Here is an 18,651-nt window from a genome sequence, read left to right as displayed (position 1 = left end):
TGAGCAGATATGTGTTTTAGAAAGATCAGTCTGGTGGCAGTGGGTGGGAGATGAGCTGGGGGCCATTTAGGAAGCCACTGAGGGTACGGGGAGGATTGATAAGAGGGGTGAATGGCATAGGTGTTTAGGAGAGAGGATCAACATCAATTGGAGGGAAACTGGGATGACAATGAGGTTCTTGCCATGGGTGACTCGGTCAGAGTGATAACATTCATCAAAATAGAGAATACGAGAGGAGGAACAGATGCGAGGAGGAAATGTGAATTTATTCATCTTTGTGTGCCTAGAGCCCAGCCCAGGGCCTGACATAGTAGGAAAGCATCCAACCCGTGCTGATGAAAGTTTGCATTCAACATTTAATTTGAAATATATATGTGACATTTAGGTGTAGATGTTTGGTAAATGGTTAGATATATTGGTCTGAAGATTAGAACAAAGGTGCAGGCTTCAGATGTGGTTTTACGAATGAAGACATTAAGTAGAAGTGAGAAGAGAAGACAAATGACAGACCCTAGGAAACAGCAGAGAAGAAAGAACATCCAGAGAGATAGGAGAATGAGGAGGGTGTATGTCATTAAAATCAATAAGTGAGTTCGAAGAAAGAAAGGGTCAGAAGGGTTATGCTATAGAGATGCCCAATGAAAATGTGTGAATGTGTGTACATTGGACTTAATACGTCGGCTTTCACTGCTCACCTGGCTAAGACAATTTCAGCTGAGCCGTGGTGGTGGAAAGTAGATTGCACTGGGCTGAGAAGTGAATGGGGAGCTGAGAAAATGGAAACAGCAAGTAAAACCCACTTTTCCAAGAAACTTGGCTATGAAGGAAAAAGACATTTCAAGGTTGAGGTAAGGTTGATTTGTTTGTTTATTTTAAGAAGAAAGAAACTTGAGTACACATATAGATTGGGGAAAGGTCTAATGGAGAAGGTGTAATTGAATATTTAGGGGAAAGAGGGCCCTGTAGAAGGTGATGGAGAACGATGGGATTATGAAGATGGGTAAACAGGTTGGTGTCAGACTCAGGGAGAACAGGCTTTCTGATAAGCAAGGAGAAAAGACAAGGATTCATGCAGGTGCGGGTACATAAAATTGGAGCATATGGGAAGATAATTTACTATTTAAACAAAAATAATAGTGGTGTAGTATTGGGTTTCTAACATATGGAGAAGTAAAATGCATAAACATAAGCAACAGTAGTATAAAGGCTAGATACGGAGGGGAGCTACAGAAGTATGCCATTGTAAGTATACTATTATATGTGAAAGGGTACAATATTACTTGAAGGTAGACTTGATAAATTGAAGATGTGTACTGTAAACCCTAAAGCAACCACAAATATATCAAAGCAAAGAGTTGTAGCTAATAAGCCAACAAAGATAAAATGGGATCATTTAAAAATATTCAATTAATCTGAAAGAAGGCATAAAAAGAGGAATGGGCATAAGAGGAGGAAAGGCATTTAAAAAGAACAATGGAAAGATCATGTGTTCATGGGTCAGAAGAATTAATATTGCTAAAATGTCCATACTACCCAAAGCCATCTATAAATTCAATGCAATCTCCATCAAAATACCAATGGCATTCTTCACAGAAATAGAAAAAACAATCCTAACATTTGTATGGAACCACAAATCTCTACAACAAAAGAAGCAATTAACAAAATGGAAAGGCAACCTACAGAATGGGAGAAACTTTTTGCAAACCATATATCAGATAAAGGGTTAATGTCTAAAATATATAAAGAACTCATACAACTCAATAACAAAAAAAACAAATAATCCAATTAAAAAATGGGCAAAGGAACTGCATAGACATTTTTCCAAAGAAGACATCCAAATGGCCAACAGGTACATGAAAACACGCTCAACATCACTAATCATCAGGGAAATACAAATTAGAACCACAATTAGATAGCACCTCACATCTGTTAGAATGGCCATCATCAAGAAGACAAGAAATAACAAGTGTTGGTGAGGATGTGGAGAAAAGAAAACACTTGTACACTGTTAGTGGGCATGTAAATTGGTTCAACCACTATGGAAAACATTATGGAGGTCCTCAAAAATTAAAAATAGATCTACCATACAATGCAGCAGTTCCACTTCTGGTTATATACATAAGGCAATGAAAACCAGATATCGAAGAGATGTATGCACTCCCATGTTTATTGCAACATTATTCACAATAGCCAAGAAATGGAAACAATCTAAGTGCCCACCGGTGGATGAATGGATAAAGAAGATGTGGTATATATGTATATATATGTATATAAAGATGTGGTGTATATATATGGAATATTGTATATTACTTGCAACGAATAGTAAACAAGCCCTAGAGATCTGATAGACAGTACTGAATACAGACAACGATATTGTATTATAATCATCAAACTTGCTAAGAACTAGGACTTAATGATTCCAACCACTAAAAAGAAAGGATCATTATGTAATGTGATAGAGGTGCTAATCATCACTACAATGGCAATCACATTACAATATATAAATGTATCAAATTAATATGTTGTACAACTCATATTTGCACAATGTTATATGTCAAATATATTCCAATTTAAAAAATTGTGTTTACGTGCAATCCAGAAATTAGAGGAAGGATCTAGGTAAACATTTGAGCTAAATCCTCATTGATTGTGAATTGGGCCTTTACTTTTTCTTTTGTCTGGTTTTGCTTTGTGGAGCCAAGAGTGACAGATGAAATAATAAATGTTCCTCAAATCCTAAATTTTATTGTTAAGAAAATTTCCATAAAATCAGAGGAATGAGGTGATTGTAATTGATGGAAGGAATGTAATAGAGTAATCACTCAAAAGACAACCTATTCTTATTGGATAACTGGAAAAAATAAATAAACAGTGGGAGAAATAAATTAGTTATGTTGAGAAAAAAGAAAAGAACAGTTGAGACAAATAGAAACAAGTAAATAGCAAGATGGTGGATTTAAATAATTAAATGTAAATGACCTAAACACCCCAATTAAAAGGCAGGTTGGCCAAGAAACCAAGAGGGAGACTGCTCTTTTTCTGAGAGCAAGGGGGAAAAAAAGAAGACAAGACAAAGCAAATTATAAGGCAATGTTGTAAGTGATATTGCCATGATGAATGAGGGAGTTAGTAACAAAGAATAATCTTCTTAGAAAGGAATGATATTCGATTATATACCAGTTAGCAGTGGAAATAGAGATGGGTAGAGTAAGTGGGGTTGAGAATTTTGAAAGAATGGAAGTTTTAAAACAACTGCTAAAGAGAAATAAGCAGGTGAGTCCACACATGATGGACTGAAGTGCCAACCAGTGAAGAAGGCTCAGGCAGTCTAATTTGGGGCCAAAATTCCACTTAATTGTAAGTTGTGATGACTTAACTGGGCTCACATGAAGACCAGGTGCATCTGATCAGAATTTAAAGCTGAAGTTCAACTAGGTTTAAAGCAACATTGATCTGGTATATGATCATTATCTCCTTTCCTGGTAATTAGCTTGAATGAAAAACCATCCATGTAAACAAAAATTTTAGTAACACCCAACTCTTCATTTCTGGAGTCAAGAACCAGAAGAGGTGGTAGTTAGAAGACAAACTAGGGAAAACATGCATGACTGTTTTCCTCCAGGGCAGAAGAGCCTCTTTCAAGTCTACTGCCCCTTCCCCAGCCAGACCTGAACTTAGGACAGGATGCTTCCCTGCCAAGCCAGCCCCAGGACCCTAGCATCACTCAGCTCTACCACTCAGCATAGGGGGTATAGAGCTGAGGGTCCGCAGTGGGGCTGAGAGGAGAGGGACACTCTCAAGTAGCCTAGTTGCCTTTGCTCTCAGCAGATACACCCTCTACTTTACAGAAATTCAGCCTCTCTGGCCTTAGACCCTTTAGCACATCTCTGATCCGATAGCTTCTCAGGCTCCTAACATTTTAGGAAAAACTGGCCTTCCCACTTACCAAGGCAAATCCTCCAACTCTTAATCTCAGTTCCACCTCCTAACAACTCCTAAGGGACTCATTCTGACAATTGTTTGTTTCACTATCTTCATCCCCTTCCATCATCCATTCCTTCTCTTTCTCTGACTTTCCTTCCTCCTTCTTTCAACCATCAAATGTTCTCAAGTTCACAACTTCTTAAAAACAAACACCCCTCACTACCAGCACACTTTTTTGAATTCTAACAACAGAAAGGACTCTCCTTAAAATGTTTTGCTAAATTGCTTTAGAGAAACGGCTAAGTTCAGAAAGAGTAATTAAAAGAAAGAGAAGCTATTATCAGTTTGAATTGAAGGATCAGATTAAGGATGTCCTGAGGAACCAAGAACAGGAGGAGTAAGAGAGGATCAAGACAGGGGTCTGAGTGTGTGTCTTGAGAGTAGCTGGCCTTTACTCAATCAATAAATCTTGTCAGTTCTGCTCCAAAAGTGTCTCTGAGATTTAACTTTTCTAATCTCTTCCACTCACCCCTGCCTTAGCCCAGACCCTCTTCATCTCTTGCTTGGACAACTGCAAGAGCCTTTTAACTGGCTTCCTGCCAATAGTCTCTCCCCACCCCAATTCCCCTTCCACGTTGCTGTCAGTTACAAAGTCATTCCTTTTCTTCTCCTGCTTAAAAACCCCTTTACTCCCTAGTATAAAACCAGACCCCTTAGGGCTTTATAACATGTCCCTAATGGACATTTCCAGTCTCACAACCTCACTGCTTGCCTCTTTCCCACCATACAACTCAGCATTCTGCCACACTGAATATCTTACCTTCGCAGGACACACAAGAACCTCTCACAGCCACATGCTTGGTATGCTCTATTATCATTCTCCATCTGAAAAACTCCTATTCATCCTTCAAGATCCAACTAAATGTCACCTCCTAGGTGAGGCCTTCCTTCACTCCAAGTCAGAATCAGTTGTTCATTTTCCTGTGATCTTGTGGCATTTTATGTCTCTATTCTAGCACTTGCGCTTTAGTAGGATACTGTCATTTTTCTGTTTCCCTGATTTCCTCAGGTTGTGAGCATATCAGGGAAAGGTACATTTCTGTTTTCATCGTTGTATTCTTGAGGCCTGAGGACCTAGCATTTATTATTATTGTTTCAGGTTGCTAATAAGTGTTTGACCCATAATAGATGTTGAATAAGTGCTTGCTAATGAAGGAATGGGTAGATGGATAGATGTAATAAAGCCACAAAAATTAATTGCCTGTATACTCGTGGCAGATGGCTAGAAAGTATAGAGAAAAATATCACTTACAGTGGTAACAATAACATATAAGGTATTAATTTTGTATTTCATCAACTGTAAAATGTAATATTTTTTATATGCTAAGCAAGAAAAATGCTACTAGTTAAAGATTTGAATGGGAACTTTGCAAAAGAGACTATTCAGTGGCCAGAAAAATTGGAAAAGGTGCTCAATTTTTATTAGTCATTAGGAAAATGCAAAGCAAAACTACAGTGTGATAATACTACACACTTAGAGTGGAGAAAATGAAAAAAGACAGATTTTCATGACACTGCTACAGAGTGAAAATTGTACAACCATGTTTAGCATCTATTAAACCTATTAAACCTAAGCTTACCCTGTGGCACAGCAATTCTACTCCAAGATATATACCCAGTAGGAAGGTGTACATATGTTTACTACAAGACATGTACAAGAATGTTCATAGCAGTACTATTTATAATAGAAAAAAGTAGAAACTACTCAAATTCTCAACCACAATAAAATAGACAAGGAAGTAGTGGTCTATTTGCACAGTGAAATGCTATCCACCAATTAAGAATATACAGTCTATAATACGTGCAACCATCTGGAAGAATCTCCCAAACATGATGTTGAGCGAAAGAAGCCGGACACAAAAGAGTATGTATGGTATATTTCCATTAAAAATACAAATGGACTTTATTTTCATTAAAAGTGTAAATTGGGTTTTCCATATGAAGTCCAAAAACAGGCAAAAATGAACCTATGATACTAAAAATCAGGATAGCGATCACCATCAGGGACGTTGTGACTCAAAAGGGGGAAGAAATGGTTCTGGGATACTGGTAGCATTATGGTTCTTAATCTGGGTGATGGTCATATGAGAATTCACTTTATGAAAATTCATTGAGGGGCACACTTAAGATATGTTTAGTTTTCTGTATGTACGCTATGCTTCATTAAAAAGGCAAAGAATGGTGACCATTAAACTATGACATACAATCAATTATGACATATCCCAGTTACTGACATGTGAAAAAATTGTGAAAATGTGAAATGTGAAGAAATTGCTTCTTAGAACCGATGAAATATGGTACTAGTCAGGACAAAGAAATTTACTTTCTAAAATTGTATGACTCTAGTGGCAGATATAAAGAGGATATGAATAAACAAGGAGTTACACCATTGTCCTGCTTGGGTAAACCAAAAAGATGAAAGGCAGCAATGCTCTGCAAATTAATATGGACTCTTAATGCAATAACAATTTCACTCCCCACATGAATGTTTTTAGAATTTTATAAGACAACTTATTTGAAGAATAAACCAACAAGAATGCTGACAAATATTATTTAAAGGGAAAACTAATGCAAATACTTGGCCCACCAAATTTTAAAATAAATTATAAATAATTATGATATATTAAATACACAGAACCGTCACAGTGAAATAATAGATTCAAACTATCACATTAACTTAATGAATGCCAAACTTGAAACAATATCAGAATGGAGAAAGGGCTCACATTTAAAAACAATTGTTGGGAAATTGAATATCAGTATGGTAAAGCATCAGCTTACAGCCACACTTCATATTGTATCCTACAAAGAATCCCAGATCATCAGTGTTAATCAAACGAACAAGAAGAGAAATAAACAGCATATTTAAAAAGCAATACAGAAACAAAGAAGAATTGAAAAAAACATATACATTAAAAAATAACTGATAAAGTCTATTGTCTCTATGAAGAATTTATTAGCCTAACATATATCTATTGAATTTTTAATATTGTGGAGTTTTTGAGTATATACTATGGGTAAAGCATTGTATCAGGTGCTACAGGAGATAAAAGGATGAAATAGACATGAATCTTGCCCTTAATGTACTCACAGTTTAGTACAGGGGATACAATGTAGATGTAAGTCTGTAATACAATGTCAAAAGTTTTAAGTGCTATTAGAGAGGATCAAATAGAATGTTACGGGAGTTTGGAGGAAGAAGGGGCCAAGGAGGACCATTTGTGGTGTTATCGTGGACATGATTGCTCTTGAGTTGGGCCTTAAAGGATATGTTGTATTTAGGCAGAAAGGTGTAAAATGAAAAGACATTTCACTCAGAAGGAATGATGGAAAGCATGACACAGAGGCAAGAAATGAAGTTATACGTAAGGAACAACTGATGATTGACTCTGACCAGAGCATAGGGGAGCATTAGAAAGGCAATTGTAAGAGTTAACGTTGGAAAGTCAAGTTAGGTACAAACCATGGTTGGAGGAGGGAAGATTGGGGGAAATGCCAGGCTGTGGAGTTGGGTTCAGTTCAGGAACCAATGGGGAGCCATAGAGGTTTCTAAACAAGGGAATTCAGAGGCATGCTTTGGGCAGTTTGGGTAGAATAGGTTGGCGATTAGTGGGGAGAATTGGAAACAAGAAATCTGTATGGGTGCTATTTGAATACTTCAGCAGAAAGGAAATGAAGTTCAAAATCCAGATTCTACTGTAGCTGATAAAGAAAAGCAAATCACACACAGAAACACAGAAAGTAACACAAATGAGGAAAGTGTGTAGCTTTACTAGAATTTAGAAAAATGCAAGTTATAGTTTTTTTGGTAAGACTAGTTAATTTTTATTAATGACAAGCTCTAATGGTCAGTTTTATATGTCTTTGATTAATTGCAAATTAAATTGTACATAAAAATGCAGTTTGATTGGAATACAGGATTCATCAGAGAAAATAATTAGAATTCCCTCCGGTGGTAGAATGGTTTATAACACAGGCTAACAGAGCCTAAAATGTGAAGGTCATCAACAATCTGTAAACCAACTTTTTTGCCGCTAAAAAATCTTTCTCCCCCACCACTCCCAGTTTTATTGAGGAATAATTGACATGTATTATCACTGTATAAGTTTAAGGCATACAGCATGATGGTTTGATTTACATACATTGTGAAATGATTACAATAGGTTCAGCTAACATCCATCTTCTCATATAGATACAATAAAAAGAATAAAGGAAAAAAAAATTTCTCCTTGGGATAAGAACACTAGGATTTACTCTCTTAACAATTTTCCTATATATTATACAGCAGTGGTAGCTATAATCATCGTACTGTACATTACATCCCTACTACTTATTTGTCTTATAACTGGAAGTGTGTACCTTTTTTGACCACCTTCTTCCAGTTCCCCCTCCCATACCTCCCGCCTCTGGTAAGCACAAGTATGATCTCTTTTCCTATGAGTTTATTTATTGTAGATTCCATATGTAAGTGAGATCATTCATTGTTTGTCTTTCTCTGTTTGACTTATTTCACTTAGCATAATGCCTTCAAGTTTCATTCATGTTGTTTCAAATGGTAGGATTTCTTCGTTTTTTATGGCTTAATAATGTTCCATTGTATATATACATAGAACAACTTCTTTATCCATTCATCCGTTGATAGGCACTTAGATTGTTTCCATGTCTTGGGTATTGTAAATAATGCTGCTATGAACATGAGCGTGCAGATATCTTTTTGAGTTAGTGTTTTCATTACCTTTGGATATATTCCCAGAAGTGGAATTGCAAGATAATATGGTGGTTTTGTATTTAATGTTTTGAGGATCCTTCATACTGTTTTCCATGGTGGCTGTACCAATTTACAATCCCACCAACAATGCACAAGCATTCCCTTTTCTCCACATCCACACCAGCATTTGTTATCTCTTGTCTTTTTGATGATGGCCATTCTAAGTGTGAGGTAATAGTTCACTATGACTTTAATGTACATTTCCCAAATGACTAATGATGTTGAGCATCTTTTCATGTACTTGTTGGCCTTTTGTATATCTTCTTTGGGGAAATGTCTAATCAGGTCCTTTGCCCATTTTTTAATTGGGTTATGTTTTTTTGTTATTGAGTTGTATGCATTCTTTATCTGTTTTGGATGTTAACCACTTATCAGGTATATGGTTTGAAAATACTTTTTTCCCCTTCCATAGGTTGTCTGTTCACTTTGTTGATGGTTTCTTTTGCTGTACAGAAGCTTTTTAGTTTGATGTAATCCCACCTGTTTGTTTTTTATTTTGTTGTTTGTGCTTCAGGTGTCATATCCAAAAAAGCATTGCCAAGAGCCATGTCAAGGAGCTTTGTTCCCATGTTTTCTTCTAGGAGTTTCATGTCTTACATTTAAGTCTTTAGTCCATTTCCAGTTAACTTTTATGAGTGGTGTAATATAAGGGTCCAATTTCTTTCTTCTATATGTGAATATCCAGTTATTCCAGCACATTTATTGAAGAAACTGTCTTTTCTCCATTGAATATTCTTGGCTCCCTTGTCAAGTATTAGTTGACCATATATGCTGAGGGTTTATTTTTGGGCTCTCAATTCTGTTCCATTGTCTATTTATCTGTTTTTATGCCATAACCATACTGTCTGATGACGACAGCTTTATAGTATATATAGCTTGAAATCAGGAAGTGTGATACCTCCTGCTTTGTTCTTCTTTCCCTGGATTTCTTTGGCTATTTGTGGTCTTCTGTGGTTCCATATAAATTTTAGGAGTGTTTTTTCCACTTCTGTAAAAAATGTCATTGAAGTCTTGATAGGGATTGCATTGAGTCTATAGATGGCTTTCGGTAGTATTGACATTTTGACAATATTAATTCTTCCAACCTGTGAAGATGGGATACTTTTCCATTTATTTGTGTCTTCTTTGATTTCCTTCATCAGTGTCTTCTAGTTTTCAGCCTAAAGATCTTTCCCCTCCTTAGTTAAACTTATTCCTAAGTATTTTGTTGTTTTTGATGCTATTGTAAATGGGATCCCTTTATTTATTTCTTTTTCAGAAATTTTGTTGTTAGTAGCTAGAAACACTGCTGATTTTGTATGCTAATTTTGCATCTTGCAACTTTACTGAATTCATTGATTAGATCTAACAGGTTTTTTTTTGGCTGAGTCTTTAAGATTTTCTATATATAAAATCATATCATCTGCAGGTAGAGACAGTTTTACTTCTCCCTTTCCAATTCTGATACCTTTTATTTCTTTTTCTTGCCTGATCACTCTAGCTAGGACTTCCAGTACTATGTTGAATAGTGCTTGTTTTGTGGCCTAACATATGTCCTATCCTAGAAAATGTTTCATGTGCACTTGAGAAGAATGTGTATTCTGCCGTTGTTGATAGAATGTTCTGTGTATGTCTATTCGGTCCATTTGGTCTATAGTGTTATTCAAATCTGCTGTTTCCTTGTTGATTCTCTGTTCAGATGATCTATCCATTGTTGAGAGTGGGGTATTAAGGTCCCCAACTATTATTGTATTACTATGTATTTCTCCTTTTAGCTCTGCTAGTTTTTGCTTTATGTATTTAGGTGCTCTGATGTTGGGTGCATAAATATTTACAATTGTTATATCTTCTTGATGTATTGACCCCTTTATCATTGTGTGATAAAAAGAGACCTTCTTTATCTCTTTTTGACATTTTTAGTTTAAAGTCTGTTTTGTCTGTTATAAGTATAGCTACTCCTGCTTTTTTTTTTTTTTTTTGTCAACATTTGCTGGAAGTGTCTTTTTCCATCCCTTCACTCTCGGTCTATGTGTGTCTTTAAGGTTAAAGTAAGTCTCTTAGGCAGTATATTGTTGTATCTTATTTTTTTATTCATTCAGCCATTCTATGACTTTTGATTGGAGAATTTAATCTGTTTATGTTTAAAGTAATTATTGACAGGTAAAGGACTTACTATTGCCATTTTGTTAATTGTTTTTTGGTTGTTCTGTAGATCCATCGTTCCTTGTTTCTCATCCTACTGTCTTTTTTATGTTTTGATGTCTTTTGATATCAGTGTGCTTTGATTTCTTTATTGTGTTCTTTTGTGTAATTATGACAAGGTTTTCCTTTGTGGTTACCACGTGGCTTACATAAAATATCTTAAACTTATAACACCATATTTTAAATTGATAACAACTTAACTTCAATAGAATTTGTATACCTTACACTTTTCTTCTTCTCTTTCTCACATTTTAGGTTATTGCTATTACAATTTACATGTTTTTAACATTGTGTAACTAATACATGATTATATTTGTGGTTATTTTTGCTACTTTTTTTTTACTTTTAGACTAGAGTTTTAAGTGAGTTATGTATCACTATTATCATATTGCAGAATCTAACTAGGCCTATATATTTACAATTAACACTGAAATTTAAACTACTTTTTTTGTTTTTATGATGTTAATTAGCATCTTTTTACTTCCACTCAAAGAACTCCCTTTAGCATTTCTTGTAGGGCAGGTCTGATGGTTATGAACTCTCTCAGCTTTTGTTTGTTTGGGAAAGTCTTTATCCCCTTTGTTTCTGAAGGACAACTTTACCAGGTATAGGATTCTTGGTTGACAATTGTTTTCTTTCAATATTTTGAATATGTCATTCCATTCTCTCCTGGCCTGAAAAGTTTCTGTTGAGAAATCCACTGATAGTCTTATGAGGATTCCCTTGCATGTTGCCTCTCTATTTTCTCTTGCTGCTCCTAAAATTCTTTCTTTGTCTTTGACTTTTGACAATTTAATTATAATGTGCCTTAGTCTAGCCCTATTCAAGTTCAACCTATTTGGGATCCTTTGGCCCTTATGGATCTGGATGTCCATTTCTCTCTCCAGGTTTGGGAAGTTTTCAGCCACTATTGCTTTAAATATGCTTTCTGTTCCATTCTCTTTCTCTTCTCATTCTAGAATTCCCATAAGGCAAATATTGTTTCTTTTCATTGTGTCCTATAATTCCCATAGGCTTTCTTCACTCTTTTTCATTCTTTTGAATTTTTGTTCTTTCACTAGGTAATTTCCAATGTCCTATCCTCCAGGTCACTGATTCTTTCTTTCACATGGTTGAGTCTACTTTGGAAACTCTCCGTTGAATTCTTCAGCTCAGTTATTGTGTTTTTCAACTCTAGGATTTCCATTTGTTTTTTGTTTTGTTTTGTTTTTTGGGTTTTTTTGATGGTTACCTTTTCCTTGTGAAACTTCTTGTTTTGTTTGTGTATTTTTTGCCTAATTTCATTTGGTTGCCTCTCTGTTTTCTTGTAGTTCACTAAACTTCCTTAAGAGAGTTATTCTGAATTCTTTGTCTGACAGTTCATAGATCTCCATTTCTTTAGGATCAGTTATTGGAGTTTTATTAGTTTCCTTTGATGGTGTCATATTTACCAGACTGTGATCCTTGATTCCTTACGTTGGTATCTGTACATTTGAATAAGCAGTCTTCTCTTCCAGACTTTACAGATTTGCTTTGGCAGATACACTTCTTCACCAGACAGCTCAGTTTGGGCTTCTAGGTGTGTATGCACTAGAATAGTGTATGCACTATCTTTGGGTGGGGCTTGCTATTATGGTCTACTTTTGGGTGAGGCAACTGTTCAAGCTCTGAGGATGGGGAAGGGCAGGTATGCCACTGACCAAGAACAGTTGGATAGGACTGCTGGCTTGGTTCCCCACACAAGTGAGGCTGTAAGATGGGCTCTGTGGTTGCCTGAAGTCTCTGGTCAGGCTTACTAGATGGTCAGGACTAGGTATTATATTCAGTAGTGGATGAGGCTATGAATTAGCTTCACTGCCCTGGCAGGGCAGCTCACCAGGGCCCAGGGCCTGTACAGCTCATTGTTTGGGGGCCAAAATCAGGCCTGAAATCCCTGGTCAGGTGAGGCCACAAGTTTTGCTCTGAAAATGGGGGAAGATGCATCCTGTGCTCTCTGTTCAAGTGCCACTCTACGCAGGGCTGTTGAATGGGCTATACAGCTTCCTGTGTGCTCTAGAGGTTCCTTGGTCACACAGGCTGAAGGCTGTATTCAGCAATGTGTAGGGCTACGAGTTGGACTCCCTCTCTGGCAAATTTAGCAGGTCTAAAACCAGTAAAGCTCTTTGTTTGTTGTCTAACTCAAGCTGACTTGCACCCCGAGTTCCCTGGCTGAATAGGGTCACTGGCTTTGCTCTGCAAACTATCAGCTCTGTCTGCCCTTTCTCAGCACAAGCACAGCTGGGCTGCATAGCTTTCAGGTGTTTTCACCAGCCCTTCTGGTCTGATGGGACCAGAAGACATGCTCTATGGTGGGTGGGGCTATGTCTCAGCCCCCTTACCTGGGCAGTAATGGGAGGGTTGGCTCTAGGCTACCCTAAATTTTCCAAATAGGCTTTCCAGCTGGGAAGGGTAGGGAGCTACCCTCAGCCTTTTCTATGAGTTAATCCTCCTGCTTGTGTGTAGCATGAGAAGCCTCCATGCCCGGTACTGGCTTTGCTGTGGGGATGATCAGCTCTGCCTGCCCACTTCTCAGCTTGAGTGCCACTGGGCCACACAGCTTCTAGGAGATGTCACCAGCCCTACTGGTCAGATGGAGTGGGAAGGTACTCTCCAAAATGAGTGAGGCTGTGACTCAGCCCCTTGCCTGGGTGTGACCAAACCAGGCTCTAGGACCTGCAAAACTCCTCTTTTGAGGATCCAAATCAGGCAGATCTTCACCCTGCTGAGTTCCCTTGTCAAAGTGGCCCCTGACTTGGTTCTGCAGATGAGCAAAGCCACTGGTTGGGATTACCACTTAGGCACTGCAGGTATGAACTCAATCTGCCACAATTCATGTGCTGGTCATTGCAAGCCCCTCCCTCCTTCTCTGTCACAGTCAGATTCTCAGTGGTGGAGCCCTACAGATTCCCCTGAAATCTCCATTGTATGAGATCAAAGGAGGGGCTCCCACAAAGTGACCCCAGTGCTGAGAAGGCTTGTTGTTTCTCCTGGGTTCTCTTTTCCTGCTGGAGGAACTGGAGGCTCAGGGGAGACCTCTTCACATGGTGCTGCACTGTCTTGGGAGAGGGACAATGCAGTCAACATGTAGTCACTTCTCTTATCCTTCTAATGCAGTCTATCTTGGTCTCTGAGGTGCAGAGGGTGCTTCAGCCTCACCACTGTGTTCTAGGATTCTCTCAGTGGTGTCTTGTTCTTGAATAGATATTAGTTGTTCTTGTGAGGGGGTGCAAAGTGAGGAATGACCTATGGCACCATCTTGGTGACATCACTCCTAAATTATAACTTTAAAGCATAATTTTATATCTATGTAACTGTTAAAATTTTTCATATGAGAAAACACAAAGTTGACAAATTTGAGGTGATGAACTCAATTATACATCAATTATACACAATTATGCAGAGCAGTTTAAGGTGCCAACAACAATCTAACAAACTATATCAAGGGCCTTTCAGCTAAGTACTAACATTATCCTTGTTTTACAGGATGAAAACTGAGGCTTAGGGAAGATAAGTAATTTGCCCAATGTCTGGTAACTAGTAGAGTCTATAGTGCAAGGAAGGCTACTTATACTGGCTGGGGAGAGCTGATTGTTAAATTTGCAGGAATTGTTCAAGCCACTATTAAAAATTAAATTATACAAATTTAAAATTAAATAAATTACATTAAAAACAAGGGTAACGGGGGCTGGCCCAGTGGCATAGTGGTTAAGTTCATGTGTTCCGCTCCAGTGGCCTAGGGTTCACAGGTTTGGATCCTGGACATGGACCTACACACTGCTCATCAAGCCATGCTGTGGCAGTATCCCACATACAAAATAGAGGAAGATCGGCACAGATGTTAGTTCAGCGACAATCTTCGTCAAGCAAAAAGAGGAAGATTGGCAACAGATGTTAGCTCAGGGCCAATATTCTTCACAAAAAAAAACAAAACCAAGGGTAGTAAATACAGTCATGCATTACTTAATGACAGGGTTACGTTGTAAGAAATGTGTCATTAGGCTATTTCATTCATATGCTAACATCATAGAGTGTACTTACACAAACCAAATGGTATAGCCTACTACAAACCTAGACTATTGGTACTAATCTTATGGGATCACCATCGTGTATGTGGTCCATTGTTGAATGAAATGTCATATGTGGTGCATGACTATACTCCAAACTCATCACTTCCTAATTATTTTGCTACATTTTACTATTATCTAAGCTCTTGAAGTTATGTCTCTTGTATGTGTATGGTGGAGATCTTATAATGATATGCTATTATGCATTTCTCTCCAACTCCTTGTTCAATGACATCCCATTGGTAGCTTGAAATCAGCCATGTTGAGAGTATTTGCACTCAAATGCTACAAATAAGGCTTGATTTATTATTTTGTCTAGATCAAGAATCAGCAAACTATGGTCTGTGGGCCAGTCTATCCCACTTTGTTTTTATAAATAAAGATTTATTAGAACTCAGGCATGCCTATTTGTTTAGTATCATCTGTGGCTGCTTTCCTGCTAAAATGATAGAGTTGAGTAGTTGTGGCAGAGGCCATATGGCCCATAAACCTGAAATATTTACACTCATGTCCTTTAAAGAAAAAGTTTGCCAACCCAGGGTCTTACTCATTAAAGTGAAAAAATACAAACCAATATTCATGGCAAAACTACTGTTGGAGAGTCAATTCTTAAACATTTACCAGCACACCACTGGGTAGAGTTCAGATATAGACCTGAGCAGCCTGACTCTAGAATTCATGTTGATCACTATACTGCTAAACAAAGTATGAAATATTATGTAAGCATGAAAATTTTACAAAAAGTTTACTGTCAATTCACAGAAATGTGATATATAAAATAAGTGGAAAACAAAAATACAAGGTAGTAATGCCCACATTGATAGATATCAAATGATATATATCAATTTTTACAGACATGTCTCATTTTATTGTACTTTGCTTTATTGCACTTCACAGATATTGCATTTTTTTATAAGACCCTCCACCAGCAAAATGATTTTGGCTCACTGAAGGCTCAGATGATGGTTAGCATTTTTTAGCAATGAGGTATTTCTTAATTAAGGTATGTACATTGTTTTTTAAAGACATAATGCTGTTGCACACTTAATAGACTATAATATAGTATAAACATAACTTTTATATGCACTGGGGAACCAAAAACTTTGTGTGACTCGCTTTATTGCAGTGGTCTGGAACCAAACCCACGATATCTCCAAGGTATGCCTGTATATAGAAGTGAATTTCTGGAGAAGGAAATAGAATTTAAGTTTTTCAGCTTATTTTCTCTATGAAGTCACTGGGTTCATTCTTAAAAATAAAGGCAAGAGGAGTGACATCAGCATCATGGCGGAGTGAGCTCTCCTCTTAAATTTTCCCCTCTAAGATACAAAGAAAAGGACATTTATACACCAGCAGAGGACATTGTCACCACACAAAAGATGTCTGAGAGACCCACACAGCCATATGTCTGAAGGTGGAGGTTCTGGACCCCGTGGGGGAACTGGAAGGAGGTAAAGAGGATCTTCTCTTCCTCCCAAACAGCAGCAACCATGGGACTGTGCACAGCTCTGAGAGGAAAGGGGGTAGGGTGGCCCTCTGCAGGAACACCATCAGTCTCTGAGTTCCCTCACAGCCTGTGGGAAAGCCCCACACAGAGGTAACTAAGCTATTGTGGGGGTGGCTTAATCAAGCTAGCACCCCAGGACAGCAGATAGCAAGGGCCCAGTGAGAACACCCTGGGGATCATGCAGGTGAAAGAAAGTGCCCCCTCCCGCTGCCCTGCACTCCAGCTCAGTGGTTGGCCAGAGTGCCTCACAGACAGAAAAGCAGTCAGCACTGAGGAGATCGCACAGGTGAAAGAAAGTGCCCCTCCCCCTGCCTGGCACTCCAGTTCAGCAGTCACCCAGAGCACTGCACACACAGAAGAACAGTCAGCACCTGGAGCAAGGGAGCCACAGATCATGGCAGGTTCTGAATACACAGCTCCTGACCTCCACCCAGTGGTGGCAAGTGGAAGCCGCAACCAGATACTATAACTATGCAGAGGCACAAATCCATGCTGTAAAGCAGTATGAAAAAATATATTAAATCCCCAGACCAGAAGGAAAATGACACATACACAGAAGTCAATCCTGAAGGCACAGAAACTTATAATCTAAATAACAGAGAATTCAAAATAGCTGCCATAAAAAAAAAAAATGAGTTACAAGAAAATACAGAAAGACAGTTCAATGAAATCAAGAACTTCTTCACAAAAGACATTGAAACTATAAGGAAGAAACAATAAGAAATGTTGGTGATGAAAAACACAATGGATGAGATAAAGAAAAATGTGGACTCCCCGAACAATAGAGCTGATATGATGGAGGACCAAATTTGCAATTTAGAGGACAGAAATATAGAGATGCTTCCAGTGGAGGAGGAGAGAGCACTAAGACTAAAAACAAATGAAGAAATTCTTTCAGAATATCTGACTCAATTGGAAATGCAACATAAGGATTATAGGTATTCCAGAGGGAAAAGAGAGGGAGAATGGAGCTGAAAGCTTGTTCAAAGAAATAATAGCCGAGAACTTCCCAAACCTGGGGAAGGTGCTGAAAATACAAGTGAAAGAAGCCAATAGATCTCCTAACTATATCAATGTAAAAAGACCTTCTCCAAGGCATCTAGTGGTAAAGCTGGCAAAAGTCAATGACAAAGAAAAAATATTAAGGGCAGTAAGGTGGAAGAAAATAACTTATGAGGGAACATCTATCAGGCTTTCAGTGGATTTTTCAGCAGAAACTTTACAGTCTAGGAGAGAGTGAAATGATACATTCAAAATCCTGAAAGTCAAAAACTTTCAGCCAAGAATACTCTATCCAACAAAAATATCCTTCAGATGATGGAGAAATAAAAACTTTCCCAGATAAACAAAAGCTCAGGGAGTTCATTGCCACAAGACACCCCCCAACATGGAAGGATTGATCAAGAAGGCCCTAATAACTGAAAAAAAAATAGGAAAGGGGCTACAAAACCCTGAGCGAGGAGATAAATAGGTAGGCAAAACTCAGAAAACTGCAGCTCTCTATCAGAACAGGTTAGTAAACACTTAATTATAACATTAAAAATAAAGGGAAGGAAAACACCAAAATAAATATAATCTTGTCATTCTAACCACAAACTTACAACACAAGATGGAATAAGATAGAACAATAATAACTTAGAAGGGGAAGAGGAAAGGGATGGAATCAGCTTAGTCTAAGGAAATAAGAGGCTATCAAAAAATGAGCTATCTCATCTATGAGATTTTTTTATACAAACCTATTGGTAATCACTAAACAAATAATTAGAATGAGACACAAATGATAGATAAGGAGAAAACTACCTAACTGAATTGGTAGTCCCAAATACATGGGATGAGAAACAAAGGAAATGCAGAAGAGCTGGAAAATGAGTGATAAGATGGCAGCTTTAAGCCTTTATATATCAATAATCACTGTGAATGTAAATTGATTGAATTCTCCAATCAAAAGACACAGAATGGTGGGCTGGATTAAAAAAGAAGATCCAACAATATGCTGCCTCCAGGAAACACATCTCAGCTCCAAAGACAAACGCAGGCTCAGAGGGAAAGGATGGAAGACAATACTCCAAGCTAATGGCAAACAAAAGAAAGCAGGTGTTGCCCTACTTATATCAGACAAAGTAACTTCA

The 18,651-nt window shown here is 37.8% G+C and overlaps 1 protein-coding gene across 1 annotated transcript in view; it reads right to left on the bottom strand.

Moving 5' to 3' along the window:
- The window catches only part of SLC28A2 (solute carrier family 28 member 2), a 51,459-nt gene that overhangs the window by 27,616 nt on the left and 5,192 nt on the right, over positions 1–18,651 (bottom strand). The gene's annotated exons all lie outside the window — the stretch shown is intronic.

Source organism: Equus quagga, chromosome 2, assembly GCF_021613505.1.
Source record: "Equus quagga isolate Etosha38 chromosome 2, UCLA_HA_Equagga_1.0, whole genome shotgun sequence".
NCBI lineage: Eukaryota > Metazoa > Chordata > Mammalia > Perissodactyla > Equidae > Equus > Equus quagga.
The sequence above is the reverse complement of the archived record's forward strand: the minus strand, read 5'-3'. Positions and strand labels throughout refer to the sequence as shown.